The sequence below is a fragment of the Triticum dicoccoides genome, chromosome 3B (genome assembly GCF_002162155.2).
Source record: "Triticum dicoccoides isolate Atlit2015 ecotype Zavitan chromosome 3B, WEW_v2.0, whole genome shotgun sequence".
Taxonomy (NCBI): domain Eukaryota; kingdom Viridiplantae; phylum Streptophyta; class Magnoliopsida; order Poales; family Poaceae; genus Triticum; species Triticum dicoccoides.
The window spans coordinates 45,954,342-45,977,820 of NC_041385.1; positions in this window are offsets into that span (position 1 = coordinate 45,954,342).

Here is a 23,479-nt window from a genome sequence, read left to right on the forward strand (position 1 = left end):
GACGCGCTTGTCTGAAATGTAGGGTAAGTTACCAGCGTACCCCCACCGGTTTTGACACCGCGATGTGGAGCTTCATTTCTGGCTGAGGGGTAGAAGGGGGATTTTGCGTGTCTGGGCTGCCAGACCGATTTCGGATGAGGAGGGAGTTCTTGTGCACGTCCAAATTTTGGGATAACAAGGCGCGACGCGGGTTGAAGAGGCGGGAGTTTCAAAGCAGGTGAGACAAAAGATACTCAAGCTTGAAAATTTCGGGATAACAAGGTGCGGATTCCTTGTTCACCAGAACAAACTTAACGTGTAAAAAAAAACAATTCATACAAGACACAAGAGAGTCATGTCCCCTTTTACTATATTGCTATAGATGCCATTGAAAAAACTACAAGAAAAATGTAAAAAAAATTTGGGAGAACAAGATTACCCTGCACAATAACAAATCGATTCGCACTTCCCTCAACAACAAAAAACAAATCAACTCCCACCAAATAAAGAGTAATGTCCCTTTTTATATGATTACAAATGCCAGGATCTCGAATTTCAATTTTTGAATCCACGTTATGTTGAATTTGAATATATCATTAGGTGATCTTACGGTTTATAATTGATGTAGTCGTACATTTTGATCTTCCATCATATATGAACATTTTACTCCACCATGTGAACATATATATTGTCGTCTACCATATGGACTAAATTGGAATCAATTTTCCTTATTTGAATATGATTGTTGTCAAGTTATACAATAATTCAAATATTATCTTGATAACAAAAAGCATGCATATAGCAGTAATCATATTTGACTATGAACTACATGTACCATTCGCTCTCCAATTCAAATATTTGTATCCATTTTATGTCGAATTCAAATCATAGTACATTATTGGTCTAGGTAGCAAGATGTTCCGGATAATCTAAAGCCTGTTTTCATATGTATAATTTTTGGCTGAATTGGGACAAGTTTTGGTATAAGCCTCTTGCAAAACCAGAGATTCTCTCAACAAGCCTCGTGGTTCCGAGAGGGAACATGTCACCTTTGTGTGCGAAACGATATACGCTGCCTCCCCCTTGATTTTCTTTACAGAGGTAACATAGAACTATATGAGTGCCCTGTTAAATTTTGGAATTATTTCGGGTTCATTTGGCCTTTTTATAGATTATTTGAGTTTCTGGACTTTTAATGGGCATTATCTAAATATGAATTGCATGCACATGCTCTGGTGCACCAAAGTGGGTTAAAAAATCACATGTGTGTCCTTAGTTGAATTTCTAGGTCCCATGGAAGAAATGAGAATGAAATTCAAACATCTGGGCGTCATGACTCGACTGAGAACATCGGGAAACTTAGATTTTAAATTCATGTAAATCCAAAACTCGCCTGGAATTCATGAAACTTGGCATGGTGTCATGTCATGGCACTAACATGTTGTGGTAAAAAATTGGGCCGATTTGGAAGCTCGTGGTTCTAAGAGGGAACGTGCCACCTTTGAGCGTGAAACGATGTACGCTGCCCCCTCCTTGAGTTTCTTAAGAAAGGCAACATAGACTACATGAGTGCCCTGTTAAATTTTCGAATTATTCCGGGTTCATTTGTCGTTTTTATACATTATTTGAGTTTCTGGTCATTTAATGTGCATAAGTCAAATTTGAACTACAAGCACATGCTCTCGTGCACCAAAGTTGGTTGAAAAATCACCTTTGTGTCCTCGGGTGAATTTCTAGGTTCCATGCAAGAAATGAGAATAAAATTAAAACATCTGGGCATCGCGGCTCGGCCAAGAACATTGAGAAACTTGGTTTTAAAATTCTTGTAAATCCAAAACACGTCTGAAAATCATGAAACTTGGCATGGGTGTCATGTCATGGTACTACCATGCTGTGGTAAAAAAATTGGCCGAATAGGAACAGATTTTGGTATAAGCTTCTTGCAAACCTAAGCTTCTCTCAAGAAGGCTCGTGGTTTTGAGAGGGAACGTGCCACCTTTGAGTGTGAAACAATATACGCTGTCCCCCTTGAGTTTATTTACAAAGGCAACATCGAACTACATGAGTGCTCTATTAAATTTTGGAATTATTCCAGGTTCGTTTGGCCTTATTTACACATTAATTGTGTTTTTGGCCATTTAATGTGCATAATTCAAATTTGAACTGCAAGCACATGCTCCCATGCACCAAAGTTGGTTGAAAAATCACATTTGTGTCCTTGGGTGAATTTCTAGGTCCCATGCAAGAAATGAGAATAAAATTAAAACATCTGGGCATCGTGGCTCGGCTGAGAACATTGAGAAACTTGGTTTTAAAATTATTGTAAATCAAAAGCACGTCTGAAAATCATGAAACTTGCCATCGGTGTCATGTCATGGTACTACCATGCCGTGGTAAAAAAATTGGCCGAATAGGAGTAGATTTTTGTATAAGCTTCTTGCAAACCGAAGCTTCTCTCAAGAAGGCTCGTGGTTCTCAGAAGGAACATGCCACCTTTGAGTGCGAAACGATATACGCTGTCCCCCTTGAGTTTATTTACAAAGGCAACATAGAACTACATGAGTGCCCTGTTAAATTTTGGAATTGTTTCGGCTTCGTTTGGCCTTATTTACACATTGATTGAGTTTTTGGTCATTTAATGTGCATAATTCAAATTTGAACTACAAGCACATGCTCCCGTGCACCAAAGTTGGTTGAAAAATCACATTTGTGTCCTCGGGTGAATTTCTAGGTCCTATTCAAAAAATGAGAATAAAATTCAAACATCTGGGCATCGTGGCTCGGTCGGGAACATTGAGAAACTTGGTTTTAAAATCATGAAACCTGGCATGGTGTCATGTCATTGTAGTACCATGCCGTGGTAAAAAAATTGGCCGAATAGGAACAAATTTTGGTATAAGCTTCATGCAAATCGGAGCTTCTCTCAAGAAGGCTCGTGGTTCTGGGAGGGAATGTGTCACCTTTGTGTGCATAATTCAAATTTGAAATGCAAGCACATGTTCCAGTGCACCAAAGTTGGTTGAAAAATCACATGTGTGTCCTCGGGTAAATTTCTAGGTTCCATGTAAGAAATGGGAATGAAATTCAAAATTCCGGGCGTCGTGGCTGGGTTGGAAACATTGAGAAACTTAGTTTTTTAATTCCAGTAAATCCAAAACACGCATTAAAATAATGAAACTTGGCTTGGTGCCTTGACATGGCACCAACATGCTGTGGTAATTTTGCAGTCCGATTTGCGAAGGCGCACACATTAACAATCAACAAAGTCATTTTGGAACAACTGCTGTCACGTTACAATTGGAAACACAAGTATTATTGAAACTGTGGGCATTCTACTTCCTAGTACCATTTACGATACGCCACGCGTCCCCATTTTTTATTATCTAGGAGGCGCCATGCAGGGTTGCTATTTGAGTATGAGAGGCGTGCGTTGAGACCCCTGCGCGTGATTATCGGGAGGAGAGCCCTTTGACCTCCATCTGCCATCCACCTCTCTCCCAAGGTCTCCATTAATGGCGCCCGAGCCTCTGTTTAATGGCGTGGCTATGTCTCACTCGACTGAGATTTAAGAGAGAAAAAAGAAAATCTGAAAGCACGGATCTTGATGTAAGATCCGACGAACCTATATAGCATCTACTACGACTTATAGCAAGACTGATGAATATGTAAGGACAAGTAATTGTCTTCCATAATTAGAAAGATAATTAAAAAAGCCACATGCGGCTACGCCCAAAATACACAAGGGCAAAAGAAGAAGGAAAACAAGGATCTGGCTCGCTGATCTCTAGTTTCTTGATGCTTTGCTGCAGGCTGCGGGAACGAGTCTCCACGGCGAGCGGCGATGAGCTCTTTCGTGTCCTGAAGACGCTACTTGAGAACATCCACGGATTCCTCCACCAGCCTTTGGTGCTTGTTGCAGAGCATGTCATTCTCGTCCATAAGTTTCTTGACGATGAAGCCAGTCCTCTTCAACAAGGCACTGGTCTCCCCCTACTAGTCTGCACTTCGGACGATCTTCTCCCTCAGCAAGTCGCGCTCGGCCCGGAGCCTCTCATTGCCCTCCCTTATTTGCCGGATGACGCCGGTAGCCTGTTCAAACGAGGCTTTCATGTCGTCCTGCAACCTCACCCAGCTGGAGATCTGATCAATTTGGCTATGGATGATCGCATGCATGCTCCTGTAACAGTCGTCGCCTGCCCACGAGAAATTTTCCCAGGCCGCCGCGGCGCGGCGGGACATCCTGCCGCATTCACTGCGTGACGGGAGATCTCTGCTGCTTCCGCGGCGCGGCCGAACCAGTCTGCTACATTGATGGTGCGGCGGGACCTCCGTGCTGCTTTAGCGGCGCGGCGGGACCTCCGTGCTGCTACTTCCGCGCGGCGGGACATGTCGGCTGCTCTCGCAGCGAGGCGGGACATCTCTCGTGCTTCCGCTTCCATGCTCGCCTCTCCCTGGTGGCAATCTCTCGACCCAGAACTCACACTGGCCATGGCAGACACAAGGGAAGGATGATGAATGACTTTTTTGTTTTAGTGGATGAGGAGTTGAGGAGGAATGAGCAGCCATCTTGGCATACTAGTATTTATAACCGAATACTAATATGCTCCTAAGTGGGAAACCATTTAGGTTGTGATCGGTGTGAACAGGTTTGCAATTCAATATAGAGTGGTACTAATACGCTCCTAAGTGGGAAACCGTTTAGGTTGTGATCGGTGTGAACTGGTTTGCAATTCAATATAGCGTGGAGTAATTTGGAATGTGACGAGACGCAAGCTCAAAATTTATTGACGGTTCTAGTTTCAAAGTGCGACACTATTCCCGGATGGAGTAGTTCTTTTTATACTCCCTCCTTTCCGGTTTTATAGGGCTTATCTCAAAATTTTAGTTTTTCCATTTTATAAGGCTCAATTTGGTTGTTCCCCATCACATGTTCAGATTCGAAGGTGCATTAAATCATTGCACGCAAGTATTAAGAGAAAATTGACCAATGCATGTACTTTATGCATGCATTCATTGCAATTAATGCATTGATAAACATAATTTTTTGAGAAAGACAAGAGCATTAATTAGGTGCTTTTGCAAACTACAAAAAAATATTCCACCACTCACCATCTTGGTTGGTGAGATTTTTGAATTAAGCCCTATAAACTGGAAAGGAGGGAGTACTGCTGTGTACGTGCAATAACTGGCACCGTCGTATACATATCTTACAGTTAATGGGGCGTTCGACAGGAATAGCCGCGTGGCGAGCTCTAGGCTAGTCTTTTTTTCAGACGCATTAAACCTATCTCTCGGGACTTCTCGCACGCACCATCATGCCACCCACAAAAACTTGTACTATGAGTTTAGTACGTTATACAGGAAGCTAAGAGGTGCACGCACGCACTCGTCCTCTCACACACGCGTCTTGTTTTTCTCGAAAAGGAGGATGATGACCCCCGGCCTCTGCATCTGGGAGTCACACACGCATCTGTAGCTACGAATTGTAGTGTTCTCAACCATCCAATTGGCTCTATCATGGATGTACCTATATACTAAAACATGTCTAGATACATCTATATTCTAACAAATGGAAGGCATGTATTGTGGAATGGAGGGAGTGCTTGTCATCAAAATTGATAAAAAGGGATGTATCTAGAACGAAAATACGTCTACATACATCTCCTTTTATCCATTTTGATGACAAGTAGTACTTCTTACCCAAAGGAACTTTATATCCAACAGACACAAAATATCCATTCTACTGTTGGAAATTACTGATCTGGTGTCGAAGTAATTGTAGCATCGCCACCAAAACCCACCATTTATTAAGCTAAAGTAGACCGAGGTAATCCTTATATTAGCATATTACTAAGATAAACAGAAGACACTGTAGAAACATTTAGGACGTGAGCTTGTCAATCTGAATGTGGAGGGAGACCAGCTTAGCCCCGGCGAGCAGCTTGGGCGGAACTTTGAAGAAGGTCAGCTCCTGCACGTCGCCGTCTCCGGGATCCTTGCTGCTTGTCACCTCCATTTCCACCTTGACGGCGTCGGTCATGCCTTTGGGATCCCCCGGCGGGCCGTTCGCCCACAGCTTGGCCACGTAGTGCGGTAGTGGGGACGCCCCCGCTCTGATGCAGATGACCGACATGGCGATAGGCGCGCCGATGTCGAGAACGCCGCCGACCAAGAAAAACGCGCGGCCGTCCTCCTCCGTGAACAGCACGAGCTGTGGCTCCGATAGTGGCACTTGCAGCTGGAGCACCTTGTCGTACTGGATCCTGTGCACGGGCATGGGATGCGCAGTGCTGGTGTGGTTGTAGAGCGCCAACGGCGGGCCTTCGTAGCCGCAGACGGGCACGGGGCATTTGCAGGGCGCGAGCGGACACACGCTCTGGTGATCGGCGAGCTTGTGGTAAGTGACTTAGAGCCCACAGCCTTCGTGCAGGCACTCCACCCTCACCGACGAAAAGACGGAGTCCACCGTCGTGTTCCGCATGTCGAAGCCACCGCCGCGCTTGCACTTCTGGCACTGCCGCTAGTTCCCGGGGCGGTCGACGCGGCAGTCCACGCAGGCCAGGTGCCCTCCCTTGTAATGCAGAAATCAATCGAACAAAACATGAATCAAGAAACCTGCACCTTGCTCAATCAGCTGAACGAACAAGGTGTATATGAACCTCATACACTGGAGGCATCAAGGGTCGGAGGCACAAGGGGCAGTGGAGCACGGTGAGGTCCATTGTGACCTTAGAGAGCTCCATCGTCGGGTCCTCTTCGGTCTGCATGATCTCGCCCTCCTCGTGCACAACCATCTCTCGACTTGGGCCAGGGCATTACAAAGCTTTACCGTTACATATTTAATACTACTTCAAGGTGCATTAAATCAACACATGCAAGTATCAAAAGGAGAGTCACGGCATGCATGCATGCATTGTAATTAATGCATTGGTAAATGCAAATTATTGAAATATATCGAGTGCACTGCCTTGATGTGTCGCGTCAACTCGTACATCAACGAGAAGTTCGATTATCCTCTCCCTCGCGGACTTAGGTGGTGTTTGTTTCTCTAGTCCTAGGACTTTTTCTATTCCCTAGGACTTTTTGAAAAAGACTCTCAAGGAGGTGCTTCTAAGGACTTTTAGCAAAAAGTCTCAAAAAAGTCCCACCCTGTTTGGTTTCCTAGGGACTTTTTCTTGTCCCAACACAAAAAAGTCCCTGGAACCAAACACCCCCTTAAATACACCTGCCTTTGGCTGTATGACAGGTTGGCCACACACCTATCGGTCCCACCTGTCATACACGCAAAGGCAGGAGCGTCCCTCCCTTGCCCATGAGCGTGGTGGCTGGCAAGTCTAGGAGAAGCTTTCGCTACACGCTCTCCCTCCCGCACGCGGTGGACATGCAGCAGTTCAATCGGTGTCAGATGGCCAGAAGTGTACTGTAGTACTCCTACAGTGCAGTAGTAGTCCATCATTATTCAACTTCCCGAAGAGGCGAAGAGCCAAGCGCAGCCCGGATGCTTGTGTGGCAGTTTCATGTGTAGAGTAGTCTAGGATAGCGTGTACCGTGCCTGTAAGCTTAAAATCATTGGGGTCGGCTCCTTGCTATGTGGCCGTCTCGAAGTTTTCTAGAAAAATTAAAATAGTCTTCTGGCCCTACCTGTCACCCTGGTGATTGTAGTTTGCACGCTCATCTGGTCAAGAGAGGAATATATATTTTAATTTGTTTTTTTTTCTAAAAGGGGGGACTCCCCGGCCTCTGCATCAGAACGATGCATACGGCCACATATATTCTAATTTGTGGTGGGTAAATGTTAGAGGTTGCAGCAAATATATTGTACAGCGCGGGTCTTTCAGCCAAGTTTAGAGGCAAGCATGTGGGGCCAGTGCTATGATGTGTCGCGTCAACTCGTATAACAAGGAGAAGCTTGATTTTACTACTACACGCCTTCTCCCTCGCCCATGCGCGCTGTTGCTCGCAAACGAGGACAGACTTTTGCTTAGTAGTACTTCTACAACAAGCTATCCGTCCCGCTCGCGGTGGACGGACATGCAACAGTGGATTCGACACTGTAGAAGCAGTAGTAGTAACATCATTGTTCGTCTTCTCGAAGAGGCGAAGAGCCAAGCGGAAGCGCAAACCGAATGTTGCAGTTGCGAACATTGGAGCACGCATATAGCCAGTCTATTGCATGAGACAAAATTGCTATGTGAGCCCACTATTGTAGTAGTACATACAACTACTTGCTAGTATAGCCCTGTAAACCAGAAAGGAATATTTGACCTTCTAGAGATTTCAACAAGTGACTAAACTACACTGAGATGGAGAACATATGGAGCAAAATGAGTGAATCTGCACCGTAAATAAATATGTACTAGTTCTATCATTTTCCTCTCCGAGGTGCATAATATTGAGTATACTGACTAGTCTCTTTTTGACACGCATTTATGTTTTTTTGACACAGTACAGACGCAAGCGCTCATATACACGCGCATATACTCACCCCTATGAACGCACACACACACGACACTATCATCTTGAAATTTACAAAGTCACCATAGGCACCTCGTTGTCGACGGGTCCATAGGTGCTTGAATGCCAAGGAGGGAGAGGGTAGCGGTTCCCGAGACGTTGAACAGTCAATGATGCATCCTCAATTAAATGCAGAGGGAATTAATTGGACAAGCAGAATAGAGCCAGCACTAGTCAATGCAACAGAGTTTGGACTCTTATATAATAAAGGCGATCCACCACTCCAATCCATCTACCCCCAAGTCTCTGCGCAACACTGCTCACTCCAATCCAAGACCAAGTGACCAGAAGCCACAAGCACCTACAGAGGTAATGGACGCGAGCGGCAGTCGGCTGTGCCAAATCATCCAAGGCACCGGCCTGCGGCCCTACACCGCGCAACCGTTTCCAGACGGTGCTGGTGGCCGCAGGCATCGTAGCCCTCGCCGACGCCGGCTTCGCCTCTCACATGGACGACATGATGGTTAACTCCATCCGCAAGTTCACCGCCGTCAAGAAGTGCGCGGACGACCTTGTCGTAATGCTCCAGCCCGCGCGCCCAGGCTCCTCATTGCCTGCCACCCTCATCAGCCTCCGTTCCCAAATATAAGTCTTTCTAAAGATTCCAGCAAGTGACTACTACATATGGAGCAAAATGAGTGAATCTACACTCTAAACTATGTCTACATACATCTGTATGTTGTGTTCCATTTGAAATAGTATCTAAAAAGGCTTATATTTAAGAATGGAGGGAGTATATGGCATTTTTATTCTAGTCATAACGTTTTCACTGTGAGGTGGGGTCGCAGTTGAGCAAACCCACCCCACCCACCGCGCGTCGGCTGAGTTTAGAATTAGAAGAGAGAAACGAGGGAGGAGAGTTAGCTGTAGTACGGACGCTGTTGTCAGATGGGACTCGTGTTTATAGAATAGGAGTACTGAGCACTCGTGCCTCTTTTTTTTGAGGGAAAAATTAGTCGTATGTCTAGTACCACTAGTTGGGTGTGTGCGACCTATAGTAGTCATCACTTTAGGTCTCCTTTTTGAACCGTAGCTACGCTTCACAGTACATATTTTTTCACGCATTTATCCTCCTATATGTACTCCTAGGCTATTTCCGCATGCTCCCATTCGCCGACATGTGGGACATAGAGCATCCGGGTCGTAGTACATGCACGACTCGGAGCATATGTCGGGATACTTTACATTTCAGACCTCATGAATTACATGCAAACTCCCCACAGAAGAATAAATAAATGAATTAATTACTACATGAAACCGGATTATTTTCGTGGAAACCGGAGCACGTTCATTAAATTTTGGACATAACACGTTTATAAAAAATGAGCGAACCTAAACCAGTCTAAGGGCCTCTTTGATTTTTCCCGCAAAAAGAGGGCCTCTTTGATTCGCAGGATACTGAAAACACAGGAATGGGGAAAGTATGATGGCGATGAACCGAGACAAGGAGAACTCTAACTCAGTTAGAGGTTAGAGTTAGACTCTAACCCTGAACTAACTCTAAACCAAAGAGGTGTATGGATGGCAGGGTTAGATTGGCAATAAATGCTCTTTCTCAATCATTTGACTACTTTGGACCCTATTTCCTGCCGGATTTGGTGTGCGCGGCTCTTCTGTGGCCTCCTCCCTCTCACAATTGACATAAACGAACCATCTATACAAATCAAGCATGCAAAACATGATATTTTTTACTTTTTCCATACAAATGAGATATCCCACTTAAACATACAAGTCGTCAATCAAGCATCACAAAATAAAAAAACACTTCATGAAACAAAGCATGAGCTAACTCATCACGGAAGTCATTCACGGTAGGGAGGGAGCCTGGAGCCCCTCACGCACTGAGGGAGGAGCTCGCCATCATCGCTCTGTAGGAAGGCTCTATAGAGCCCAAGCCCCAGGAACCCCTCCGACGCTGGCCCTTGCGAGTTCAGGTCAACACCGGCATGGGTAGCAGGGCCGCTTGCCGCCGACTGGGAACTTAATCTTTGGGCCTCTAGAAATAATGCAAGCCTGTAACTAAAATACCTAGAAAGGTGAACTGAATCTTTTTGCCTCTAGATATAATGCAAGCCTGAAACTGAAATACCTAGAAAGGTGAACTGAATCTTTGGGCCTCTAGAGATAATGCAAGCCTAAAATTGAAATACCTAAAAAGGTGAGCAGAATCTTTGGGCCTCTAGAAAGATTTATTACCTCCTCAAGAAGCATCAAACAATTCCATGCGTGCTCCACAAATCTATACCAAATTTGATTAGGATCTACTTTTCCAAATCAGAATTAGCGCTCGAGCAAGCAAGATCAATGATATGGCCGTGAGATAGAGAAGGAACGAACAAACTCACCCCTCTCGCGACCTCCCTGGTAGATGCGCCGCCGCCACGCACGACAGATGGGGAAAAACGATTGGTGAAGGGCGGCGGAGGCCGGAAGGAGAGGGCTATCGGAGGAGAGAGATGGCGAGCGGCGCTTGGGCGGGCAGCCCTATGGGGAACAGAGAGGAGTGGTGCGAGAGGGGGGAGCGATCTGGTGCGGGCAGGGGAGATTTTTTTAGTTCTCTTTTAGTGGGCCCGAGGATAACTAACCAATTAGAACCTCTCCATCGGGCGAGTTTTTTTAGCTGGGTTAGAGCAAACTAGCTCAAACTAACCCCTCTTGTTTTGATATTTTGAGGCTATTTCTACCCAAACTAGCTCTAACTCAGGGATCCAAACAAAGAGGAGTGTTACTGTACATGCTACAGTGTGGACCATAGCACATTGTTTTTATGGCATATCACCACATTGTTTTCTACTGCTGGTTCACTGGGCTACTGTGGTTCGCACTACTGATTCACTAGGCTACCATGGTTCGCACGGCTGGTTCACTGGGCTGTCGTGGTTCGCACTCCTCCGACCTGAGTAGTAGTAGTACTAGTATATAACGCATCATTCTTTGCTCCTTCTTACTACTCTGAAATGTGGGAGAGCCAACACCCGGGTCGACGTGTCATGCACCAGATTAGAGCGCGGAATGGAAGGGGGGCATCACCCCGGTGAGAGCGCCAATAATTCATGACTATAGTGAGGGGTCATATCACAAGTCTTTCCAGCAGTAACACGTCGTCAAATCGCACAGCCCGACCTTTCCAGCAGTATGTTTGAGAATCCGCCACTCGCTCATCCTCCTCGCCTCTCTGTCAAACCGCCTACACGAAAACTACCGCGCGTACTGCCCAAGAAATGCCCCGCCCTCAACTTTTAACCACGCGAAAATAGTTCGAGCTTGTTCGTTCTATATAAATATAGTACTTACTGTATGTTTATTCACCCATGGGGTTGTTCAATGAATGGAGGGGCGGGGAGCACAAGTGAACAATACTGTAGTACTACTAGTAGTAAGTAGGAGTCGTATAGTAGTCACCTTAAATAGAGAGTTTCTTTTCTTTAATGCCATGTGCACAAATTGAAACGCTTGTTGTGGAGAGAAAAAAGATCATCACTCCACTATATATGGACGCAGGGGCCTGAGTGCTTGCTTTACTAGGGTTTCTCTCTTCATTCTCTCATCCTCTCCAGATATAAACAAGATAACGGTAGCAACATTTTCTCTCTGCTCACCGCTGGTCACAGATCCGGCAGGATCCCTTCGGCCGGTGTGTGTAGAGGACTAAAAGGTGCATCATTCACGTGGTCATCACCGCCGAGCGAGGAAACCCACAGCTGCCGGAGGGGCCTAATCCTCTGCACGTGCCGTTCTCTCCGACACAGCGCCGGCTCGGGAGGTCCTCTGACCGTTCTTCCTCCCTGCCGTATTGTCCGCAGATCCGACCTGCCGCCGCCGACATCCCGGTGACCCTCAGGTATAAGTTCTTCGAAAGCGGCCTTGCTCTATTGCCCCAGCTCCCCACGTGTCTGCATGTGCATCTTTTTCTACTCCCATCAGCTCTTCCAAAGCAACCTAAATTTTTAGTATTATTAGAGGTAAAGCTACTTCATGCATTCGAATCTAGGGATTTGTTCAAACAACGAAGAAACGGGGGAAAGTTGTAGCATGAATCTAGGACTTGATTCAAAGAGGAAATAATATGGTGAAAGTAGTAGAGACCGGATACCCAACCGGTCTCTTGGTTGAAAAGAGAAATAATGGGAAAACACAGTACAAACTAGATAAGGAATAGATCTATTATTGGTTGCAAAAAGGATAGAAAGTGGCGGCTGGTGGAAAAGTCAACAGAGTATGTCCAGGATTAGATTTGCTGCCATCACATAGTAAAAGGTCTCCAGGATTAGATTTGCTGCCCACACATAGTAAAAGGTCTCAGGATTAGATTTGCTGCCCTCACATAGTAAAGGTCTCTAGGATTAGATTTGCTGCCCTCACATAGTAAAAGGTCTCCAGGAATATATTTGCTGCCCTCACATAGTAAAAGGTCTCCAGGATTAGATTTGCTGCCCTCACATAGTACAAGGTCTCCAGGATTAGGTTTACTGCCCTCACATAGCATGAACAAACTCGGCATCACCACTTTATGCCTCCTTGCAGGTACATTGTGCTGATGCGTCCACTACCGCATGTCCTTATACCAACCTTTTGATGTTGTTAATGTAAGGGCACATGTAAAATGAAGCGATCACGCTGTTACCTTAGGGACAGGTCTAACCAGTGTTATTGTTAATCTAATGCCTCTAGTGATAAGATGCAATTAAATTGTGTTACAAATTGCACTCCAGCTGTTTTCCCCAGTATGATAAGTAAGTTGCTCCTTTACGCTGCTGAGTGTCCTGGTGTCCCCACGGTCCCATGCCCTTAAACCAACTCTTTAGCTGTGGTTGATTTACTGTTTCTACTAAACAAGCAATGCCACCATTAAAGTAATCCCATATTTGAGGAATCTCATTGTTGATCGTAATGCTTCTGGTAACATGAAGCATTGCTGACGTTTTAAAATTTCTACTATCCTTGCGTGATTGCCATGAACATAATTAAGATGCTTATTTTCATTTTGTATATGTTTCGTTTATTCTTATTGACCAGCAACTGTTTACTTTCTATCTTTTTGTGCAGATAGGGATATCCATTTGACCTTGTTGCTATTGTGGCCTTTTGGTGAACTGCACAAAACACTTTTTTTGGAATGAGTGTCTTGTGCAGTTCAACTAAAATGTCATGTGGGCAACATCTCTCAATTGTGGTGGAACTGCACAAAATGGTGATTGGAGTTTCCAAGTTCTCTGTCAAGTTCTGCTGGTAATCTAGTGCAACATTTTATTAGCCTTTGCAAGATGGATCCGTCACTGCCGCCACAATGGCACTTTATTTTAGTGGAACTGCACAAAAGGATAAGAAAATTATAGTTGCACCTTACATGAGCTGGACAGCCAACCTTACTATTCCTCAATTTTAGTGCAACTACTAAAGAAGAACTTGCCAGCTCACAAGAGCAAGTACTTATTGCTAGATGAATGATGCAATCTTTGCTTCATTTCAGGTGAACTGCAGAAAAAGGCACATGAATTGAATCATGGAACTCCAAGCAGACCTCATCCTAGTGGAGCTGCAGGTTGAGTTCAAGGAGGCCGCTATTAAAACGAAATCATGCTCTCCTGTCTCCTTGTTTGTGCTGTGCAAACATGAATACTCAACTACAGATGTTGTGACAGTCAAGAGCATTCGCCAAGTTCTTCGATTGTATGACATAGCTAGCCAAGATGGATTTAATCCTGATATTCACTTTATAAAAAGGCTCTAATGGGTTGGTTCTGAATCTTGCAAGCTGGGAATCAATGAGACGTGTAGGCATCTTTGTTGTACTTATTATTTGAATCTTATTTGTTGGTTCTGAATCTTGCAAGCTGGGAATCAATGAGATGTGTAGGCATCTTTCTTGTACTTATTATCTGGATCTTATTTGTTGGTTCTGAATCTTGCAAGCTGGGAATCAATGAGATGTGTAGGCATCTTTGTTGTACTTATTATTTGGATCTTATTTTTTGGTTCTGAATCTTGCAAGCTGGGAAACACGGCATGATGATGCAGAGGACAACAACCATAACAAACAGTTCAAACTTGGTTGTATTATCTTTTTGAAAGTGCGACAAATGTGTTGATCGTGTGCGTCCTAAGAATAATAAATCTAATTGTTGTGCATGTTGATCATGTGGCACTGATAGAATGAGCCAATGCATTGCTTGTTTTAAGTATAAATTTCTATTAAAGCTATATAAATTTAAGTAAAGTGACCACTAACTCCTGTTATTATAGTACCAATATAGACCCGCTCGTGAACCGACGTGTGGCCGGAGTAGGTTTCTTAAAGGAGACATTTGAATGCGCCGAGGGTGCACCTTCTTCCGGGCGTGCAGCGGACGAAGGAGGGGTAGTAACTGTTGTCGCATGGACACACTCAGCTTACTGTTGAAGCCAGTTCCCCAAGAGCTGAAAAACAAACTGCTGCCGCCGCCTACACACTCGTTCACTCGAAGAGACTCCAATGGCAATCTGAGGGGTGAGCGCTGGATATGGACTTCAGCAAGGAGTTCCCCTTTTAGTTCGCCATTCAGTCCTATGGCTGCACCAAGTTGAATGTGATGTACACCAACAATATGGACTCGGTGAAGCTCTGCCTCGCCTCAGTCCTATGTCTGCACCAGGTTCTGGAGCATTCGCCCGTTTCATCAGCATTGCCGACTGCACCTTCGCTACGGTGGAGAGAAGGGAGAACATGACGATTCGGCCATCTGGTGCAACAAGCTTGTCGACATCCAGAAGCAATACAAGATCATCAGCAACGGGTAGGAGAAGGACTCCATGGTTGACCTCGCTGAGACCATCATCGACCCCTGATACACTAACATGAAAGAAGATGACCTGAACATGTGGGAGGTACCTCTGAATCTAGCCTACATAACCTATGCGGCCAAGGACGCATATGCATGCTACGACATGTACAGTCAGATCTTGGACATGAGGGCGTGTCTGCTTCCCATAACCGACGAGTACACGGACAACCGCAGCGTCATGATCAAGCGTGCCAGGAAGGTCTAGATGTTGTACTTTATGTGTTTATAAGCACCTTTATCATCTGAGTGTTTCATGCATTAGCCTATGTGTCATAATTATCTGTTTTGTCCGAAATATTTCTTTTAAGAACCCATTAACCTGATTGCTTTTTTTAGTGGCTATTTGCTTATGGATGTAACTAGTTCACTTGTTCGTTAAAAGAAAACTAGTTCACTCGGCCTCATTCCTCCCAACATATTCCCCTCCTCAGGTGGACCCAGCAGGTCTCTGAATTTTCTCCCACTTTCTTTTTCGATGTAAACTAAGGTTTCTCCCAGTACTTTTCCCTAGAACCAACTCAACTGTCCCACGTCTAGCCTAAAAATTAATAATACCCCACGTACTATTAACTCATCAAATTTAAATGATATTTTATTTCGTAAGTTGAAAGTTCTTACAAAATAATAATAATAATTTTTTATATATAACTTGGCAAGTTAACTCCTAGTGATTGCGTACATAAGCTTGCAAAGATTTTACTGACCAATGCCGTAATACATGTGCAATCATGTGTTTATGTTTTTATAACATTTCTTCGTCTAGCCCAACATGATATTTTCACCCAGCCCAGCAAGTCTGCGTTTTCGAGAAAAATGAAAAAGGGATTTAAACGGGCTGCATAGATGCTACATCATTGTTTCACCCAGCCCACCAAATGGACTAAAAAAACAAATGGACTGGCTGACATGTGGGCCAGTAGGTTGAAGCCTACGAAGGCGTTGGATTTACATCCAACAGCCGGCATTCTTCTTCAATCTCTCGTCTTCTTCCCCCAGCACTGCCGGAACTGCCTGCTCCAGCCTTCGGCGTCCAGCGGCATTGTTTTGTGCTCCTCAGCGAAACGCTACCCCACCGACGGCCAAGCCATCCCTCCACTCCGCACCTCCTGTTATTCTCTGCCAAGTGTAGGCCCACCCCTCACCCGAACCAGTCAAGTTTCCCACTCCTCTCCGTCTGCGACTCCACTGCCGCGTCTTCCCCATCTCCGGGTCGTTCCAGTCTGGGGCCTCGCCGTCGTCCACCGCCTCGGTGTGCTCGGTGCGGCGTGGTCAACATATGATAGTCATAGGAAGAGGACTGTACCTGGAGAGCCTGACGGCTGGGACCCACAAGGTCCATGGTCGCACGCAAGGAAAGTTCCTCCTTATTACGCACTATACATGGACTGTACATGGGAAGGGCTTCTGTATTTCGCGAAAGAAATGTTTCCCCCGCTGACAGGTCGGACCACCAGCTATATCTTCACACGCAATGAAGTGCCTCCTTATTACGCACAAAAAAATTGAATACCCCCTGCTAGCTGGGGCCCACCATAGTGGGTGGCTGACTTGTGGGCCTACTAAGTTGACAAGGACGGAGGGCTTTTTCAACTTAGTAAATATGAACGATTCTAGCTCAAGTGACCGTACCATGTCCATCCAACGGCCATAGTGCTTCTTCAACCTCTGGTCGTCTTGCTCCAGCCGCCCAAAGCAGCGCCGGTCGTGCCGCGTGCTCCTGCCTCTCGTGGCCGACTGTGATGCCACGGAGGCCTCACCGCCCCCTACTACTCCCACCGCTGGCCTAGGGCATCCCTCTACTCACCCACACCCTCGGTTATTCTGCGGCGACGGCAGCCTCTCGCCGCAGCCGAACCAGTGAACCCTTGTACTCCTCTCCGCGTGCGCATCCACTGCCGGGTCTTCATCGACTCCGCATTCTCCCCTTCCTAGGCCTCGCCGTCATCCACTGCTTTGGCGCTCTCGGCGCGGTGTGGTAAATGTGGTCAACGACCGACTTCCATCGGAAGAGTACTGTACGTGGAGAGGCTGACAGCTGGGTCCACGACCATAGCCCAGTTTTTTTTGATTTGCCAAGTAAGTCTCTTTGTCAGGCCTGTTGGGCTACAAATCTTTCAAGATGAGGAGAGCTTCATTCGGCTGGCCGAGAAAATGGCCTACCAGTAATGAGAAATGGGTTGTACATTTTTAAAACACATCAAACCGGCAATTAGTTTCAAATATCTTTTTTTCATTTCGAGATTTTAAATTGCATTTATTTTTATGCGTGGACAATTTGTTGGATTTTATATTGATATACACTTATTTTTAAAATCATTTTGAATGTGACTCGAAATTTTGGGATTAAAAACAGTTCAGACTGCACGGAAATATGCAAAATTTTGATTAATTTTTTAACCGTGGCCACAATATGGGCTGTAATGCTAACAAAAAGAATATGGGCTCCAAAAAAAACTTAATAATTAGCAAATGGGCTGTAAATTATTAGAAATAATCGCAGATGGGTTGTATGCTGTTTTCCACAAATTTGAGGCTTTCCTAAAAAAAGGTTGACGCACAAGCAGTGACTGTTGGATTTCCATCCAACGGCCGTCGTGCTTCTTCAATCTCTGCTCTTCCTGCTCTAGCTGCTCAAACAAGCACATGCGGGACTGCCTGCTCCCTCCTTCCCGCGGCCGGCTGTGCTGCCGCGCAGGCCTCACCGCCCCATCGTACTCCCATCGCTGGCCTTGCCATCCCTCTACTCACCCACACCTGCTGTTATTCTCCGACGACAACAGACAAACTAGTAAACCCTCATACAGTCATACTCCCCTCCGCGTGGGAAACAACTGCCAAGTCTTCCCTGCATCTGAGTTGCTCCCTTTCTAGGCCTTGCCGTCGTCCATCGCCCTGGTGCTCTTGACGTGGCCTAGTCAACATGGTCAACGACCGACATGCATCTGAAGTGGACTGTACGTGGAGAGGCTGACGGTTGGGTCCACGACCGCATGCAAGGAAATGCCTCCTTACTACGCGCAAAATAATGATTCCTCCACCTGATATCTGGGACCCACCGAAAGGGCCTCTGTATTTCGCGACAAAAACGTTACCATCGCTGACAGCTTGGACCCACCAGCTATATCTTCGCACGCAAGGAAGTGCCTCCTTATTACGCAAAAAAAACGAACACTCCCCCCGCTAGCTGGGACCCAGTATAGTGGCAGGCTGACTTCTGGGCCTAGTAAGTTGAAGGGGACGGAGGGCTTTGTCAACTTAGTCAATACTCCAGTGACCATACAATGTCCATCCAACGGTCGTAGTGCTTCTTCAACCTCTGGTCTTCGTTCTCCAGCCGCCCAAAGCAGCCCCGGTCGTGCCGCACTCCTGCCTCCCATGGCCGACTGTGATACCGCGGAGGCCTCACCGCCCCCTACTACTCCCACCGCTAGCCAGGCCATCCCTCTACTCACCCACACCCCCTGTTATTCTGCGGCAACGGCAGGCTCACACCGCAGCCGAACTACTGAACCCTCGTACTCCTCTTCGTGTGGGCATCCACTTCCGCGTCTTCCCCGGCTCCGCGTCGTCCCCTTCCTAGGCCTCGCCGTCGTCCACCGTCGTGGTGCTCTCGGCGTGGCGTGGTCAATGTGGTCAACGACCGACTTCCGTTGGAAGAGTACTGTGCGTGGAGAGGCTGACAGCTGGGTCCATGGCGGCCGCAAGGAAGTGCCTCCTTATTACACGCAAAATAATTATTCCTCCACCTGATAGCGGGGACCCACCGGACGGGCCACCGTATTTCGTGAAAAAAAATGTTTCCCGCCTGACTGCTGGGACCCACCAGGTACACCTTCGCACGCAAGGAAGTGCGTCCGAAAAAAAAACAATTCGCCCCCGTGACTGCTGGGAACCACCAGCTACATCTTCACACGCAAGGAAGTGCGTCCGGGCAAAAAATACATTTCGCCCCCCTGACTGCTGGGACGCACCAGCTACATCTTCGCACACACGGAAGTGCATCCAAAAAAATGATTCGCCTCCCTGACTGCTAGGACCCACCAGCTATATCTTTGCACACAAGGAAGTGCCTGACAGGCGGGACCCACCTGGTCGAAGCGTACGTAGCGTTGTCATTCTGGTCGCGAATGTGTACATGCATAATGGTCATTGTAGAGGCGCGCACGTGTCGTAGTAGAGGCCCGCATGTAGCCTGTACACGTACGTACAGCGGCCAGGGTGCAAGAAAGAAAATACGGCCACGTAAGTACATACGGGCAGGGTCTCGAACGCCTACTCGTGCATACGTACGGCCAGGGCTCGTGTACATGGCTGGGTCGGAACAGAGAAACAACATCGTCGTCATGTTCATGGGGAGGCAACGAAATACATCATGTTCATGGGAAGGCAATGGAATGTGGCACCCCGGCTCAAAGCGACTGGTTTACCCTGCATTGCCAGCCCAGAGACCTTGTCTTCTGGCAACACACAACAACATGGCGCAGAATACAACCGCTTTATTCCTGCTAGCGGAACATAGTTCATATTACAGCAGTTAGCGAGGCCAAGCGGCACACCCGGTGTGGCTGAACAATATGTACATTATTTAGGGAACATAAAGAGGGCCTCGATTCTTGACAACTACTCGGCAGCGGAACAACGTCGTAGCGGGACTCCATAGAACAAGGACACCGACGTGGACACTGTCTAGACTCAGACATCACTCCTTTCCAATGGGACTTTCCTGAAATCTGGCATGACATGCCAGGTCAGTACATTGAATGTACATGCAATCTCACAATATGCATAACAAGGTGACAGATAATATTATGATATTTATCCAGTTTTAATCAACAATGCAGCAATATAACCAACATGCTGTGACTATGCTCAACAATTACTCATGCTCCCAACTTGCTTACCAGATGTGACCAACAAACATAACATTGCCAACACACACCCGTGATCCTTACGGCGATCACAACCTGACCATCTCATGCCCCGTGATCCTTATGGCGATCACAACCCGACCAACTCGTGGCCCGTGATTCTTACGGCGATCACAACCCAACCAACTCATGGCCCGTGATCCTTACGGCGATCACAACGCAACCAACTCGTGGCCAACTCAACACGATGACCTCACTGTCATCCTTAGTGCAATTTAGTGTGCATATTTATTAAGTCTTGACACATGGTGTACCTTACTTTCGAGCGTGTCCGTATCTGTGGACTCGGATATCGATAGATTAAATACACTCTGCAGAGGTTAGTACACTGTACCCACACTACGGAACCCATGGCCTCACTCTCCCATCCGAGTGGACCAACAGCGTTTCGACAAAACCATTTCACTGTCATGACACTCTCCTGGCCCCTCCGGCTCAGACCCCACTGGGCTAGTCCTGGGTGGCCCCGTGTCTACCTCCAGACACCTCGACCACCATCGTGGCCATGATCCACACTGGGATCCGGTACCAAACTTAACTTAACAACGGGGTCACAAGGTTATGCTTGCCTACCGAGCCAGGGTACAACATGCCCATAACCTTCCCTAATTTGAGGTACCGACCAGAGGCACGACAATGAAACACATTAAGGCCATCCCATACCGGCAAATATGGTTGCACTGGGAAAGACTCGTTTCAGCGGCACCACGACCCAGTCAACAACATGTTCAAGTTGAATATTAATCAGGTTCAACTTTTAATGTGAAAAGAAAATAACCGCGTCGTACTGCCATATCATGCATCACTTAACATATGCATCACATAAACGTGCGAAAACTGCACCAACTGCGCTCCCATAGAGTCAACATAAAATCATGCTACCATACTGGTAAAAACCTTACTTTACTTATACCAGAACCATTTCTAGCAATTATCATCATTATTCCTCATGCAAAAATAATATCCAAATTTCTCATCAACTCTATGGCCATATTATTTATTAACTCTAACAACTATGTTCTCATCATCTTACTAACAATATTTACTTCAAACATACTGAAGTTCAAGCATTATAACATAACAAGCATATAACAGAATATATTTATTATATAACTAATTAAAATGCATCAATAATCATATGTTCAAGTATGAAAATCAATAATATTGAAGTGGCACCATGAAAATGTTACTGTGGCTTGCCTTAGTACTGATGTGGGTCACAAGGCTCCTGGTGATCCTCAAGACAAGCTGGTTCCTCTAAAAACATTCAAAAACCACAAAAGAAAATATCAAGAAACCTTCTGAAAATTGCCAGAAAATCTAGACAGCAAGGAAAAATCCCATGTTTTGGGAGCTGTCAGATTTTTAGACAAAGAACACAACGCAAAAAGAATCACTGAATTTGGACTTGTAGAATAAAAGTTATGGCTGTTTGAATGCTCCTAGAATTTGAATAAATTTGAAAAAAAGAAAAACAGCGAGGGGGTGTCGTCGATGGCGTATTTTCCCGGTGAGCCACCACTCATACCGCTTCGCGCGTGTTATGAGTGGCTGACTAGCGGGCCCCGCTAGTCAGGCCGGAGTGAGAGGGAAAGAAAACAGAGGCGGGCGGCGGTTCGCCGGAGCGTTCGCCGGCGTTGAGGCCTCTTGGGGAGGGATCGACAGAGAAGGTTCTTGCGCACCTGCCCATACCCGTGGCATGGAAAATGGTGGTCGGACGGCGTCGGTTTCTTCCTCGCAAGTGGAGGCAGAACACGGAGGTCGCCAGAGATGAGGAAGACGGCGGCTAGGGGTGGCTCCTGGGGCTCGGGCTTGGCTAGTTGGCTTCATGGAGGAGAGGCGGAGGCCCTGGCGGGGTCGCCTCAGCTTGGGAGTGGCCGAAGCTGTGGGGTCGATCCAGGGGGATCACCGGTGAGCTCGGATCGGGGACAGCAGCCCGTAGCCTGCCCGGCCGGGCTGCGACTTCTAGTGGCTATGGGAGGGAGGTGTGGTGAGGTGCGGTGCTCTAGGAGGCTGCGGAGGGGGCTATTTATAGGCGGGGCGGCGAGGAGGGTTCGGGCTCCGTCGGAGGACAGCTGTCGCCGGTGCCCGGCGACAAATGGTGCCAGAGAGAGAGGGAGAAGGCGACGGGGTTCACGCGGGAGCTGTGTACAGACGCGGACGAGCACAGGGGCAAGGAGGAAGGGGACGAACTCAGTGCGCGGGCACTGTGCCGTTGGCCGGACAGTGCCCGTGCGCGCTGTGGCAAGCTCCAGGGTCGCCGAGCGGCAGGGGGGAGTTAAGGGGGTGGAGACAAGGATGGTGGCACGGAGGGACACGCCCAGGCTGGCCAAGCAGCGGGCACGCGTTCCACAGGGGTGCTGGCGACATGCAGAGCGTGCGTTTGGCATGCCAGCACCCTCGGACGAACGCGGTCACCGCGTGGACCGTGACATCAGGCCACATATGCACTAACCATGATGTCTGGCGTGTAGTCCTTAGTAACTTTAGGTGTTACCATGGCTCGGTTGGTCTCCAGGTGCAGTAGAAGTGAAATGGTGAAGATGTTTAGTTACTGGACAAAAACTTTGAATAGTTACTGTGGTCAAACCATAGTGATTCAAGGGCTGATCGTTGGGGTTTTACTGACTCTTACTAAGGTGAATAAGCACAGGGAAAACCCGCTGCATTGGAGCTAGTAAAAAGGTAGTTGCTGTAGAAACTACCATTTTAGCCCAGAAGTGAAAATATTTTCTATAGCAAAAATTCTCCAAAAAGTGGTGAAATGTTTTTGCTCAGAAATGTGCCCTAGGGTCCAAAGAATATTTGGGATTTTTCTCAGGATTTTTGGGGCAACAGAAATGGAGGTTGCTTTGGAGGTCAAATATTTTAGCTAGGGTTTAGGAGGCAAAATGAATATTTTTCATTTAAGAAAAATATTCCAAGCAATTTTGTTGGGTTGGCCAGCAGTGAAATGATTGGTTAGAAGAGGAGAGGGGGCACTTGGGTGAAAATCATAGGATACCCAAGTGATCAAGTCCAAATGGAATGATTCAAAACTACAAATTCAAACTAACTCAGATGAAAATCAGGCAAAGAACAAGAGGGCAAAAACCAGGCTGTGACAAACCTCCCCCACTTAGAATGAATCTTGTCCTCGAGATTCGGTTGCTTGGGAAAACCATTCTGGAAAACCATTCTGATTCCCAGGTTGATTCTGATTCGGTATGATGCATCCATTGAACCTTGTAAAATTTT